Consider the following 1,551-nt stretch of genomic DNA (forward strand, 5'->3'; position numbering starts at 1 on the left):
TAATTCCATGTGGGATCAGAACATCCTGGAGGGGCCAGTCATGGATCTCAAGTTATTCATCTGTATAGTGGGCTCTGTGGTCAACATTATAACAATAACAACAGCCCCTGCAAATAATAATAGCTGCCATTATTTGAGCCCTTGTTTTATGCCAGATCCTTATATCCATTTTTAATGGCATATATGATATACGTGCTATCATTGCCCTCATTTTATAGGTGGGGAAACTGAGGCTTAGGAGGTTTACCTTGTCTGAAGTCACATCGCTAGGAGGTGTAGGAACTGGGCTTTGAGCCATCCCACGGCACTGCCTCTTAGCCAGCAGACCACCTAACGCTCGCCATTCGAAATGTAGGAATCCAGTTCTCATGTATTTCATTCACTCCTCGTGTGGATGTGCCTAACCTGGAAGCTATTTACAGCCACATCACAGACAAGGAAACTGAGGCTTAGGCAGGCGATGGGGTCTGGTCACGGCTGCTCTGCTCATAGGAATGTTCAGGCGACGTGGAAGTAAAAGGTATTGCCATCCTGAAGCAGAGATCACCTGGGGAGGGGGCCTGGGCAGGGGGGTGTCTGTGCCATCCCTGCCAGAAGCAAGCTTACAGGCTAGATGGAGAAAAATGACACAACCTACCCAAAAAGCCACAGGGTCCCCTCTGGCATGCCTATTGCCTCTCCTTCCTCCTGGAACAAGCCAGCTTGGCACTGGACTTGAATTTCCTCTAAGAATTGAGTTGGTTTCACATCGGAGGCACTGGGCACAAGACTCAGCAACCCATCACAGACACTGATGCAAACACCCCACTGTCTCCCCCCTTCCCCTTCAGCCACCCAGGACTCTGCCGGCCCCTCGGGCACTGATGTAATTACCGATATGAGGATAAATGCTTAAAGGGACTCTTATTTAACTGATAAACGCTTCCTCTCCAAGTTCCCTCTGTCACTGTCTCTGGATGGATTTCTAGAATGGTTGTTCTGACTTAGAAACTGTGGTTTGGCTCTGGTCATCTGACCATCCTCCCCCTTTTCTTGGTGGGTGGCCTTAAAGGTATAGGGGACAGGTCAGTCTGGCATGGCTGTGAACATCAGGATCAGCCCTCCTATGACCAGGTCTTGGGGGACAAGACCCTGACTGGTGGGAGAGGATCAGGAACCATCGAAGCAAAAGGGACTGAGCCCCCACGACTAATCACTCCTTTACTATTTCTGACACCCTCCTGGTGCCACAAAGGATTTGGGGTCATTTGTGAAAGTATACGTAGTAAAATATAAAATACAAGTGACCCAGAATCTGAAGGTAGCGTAGAATGTAGGTTAAAAACGCAGGCTCTCTGGCCTCGTTATCATTGTTGGCGAGGCCGCTGCTCTGTGCAGGGGAGAGTCTCTGTCTGTGCTGTCCCCGTAGAGTGACCCAGCAGTGCTCTGATGTTAGCACTGAAAGTGTCCTGGAATCCCCTCCGTCCTGGGAAGCCAGGACAGCTGGTCACCTGCCTGTTTAATGCCAGCATTGATTGTGATAGTTGGGGTCTTATCCTCATTTTAAAGATA

The sequence above is a fragment of the Miniopterus natalensis genome, chromosome 4, assembly GCF_054644295.1.
Source record: "Miniopterus natalensis isolate mMinNat1 chromosome 4, mMinNat1.hap1, whole genome shotgun sequence".
NCBI lineage: Eukaryota > Metazoa > Chordata > Mammalia > Chiroptera > Miniopteridae > Miniopterus > Miniopterus natalensis.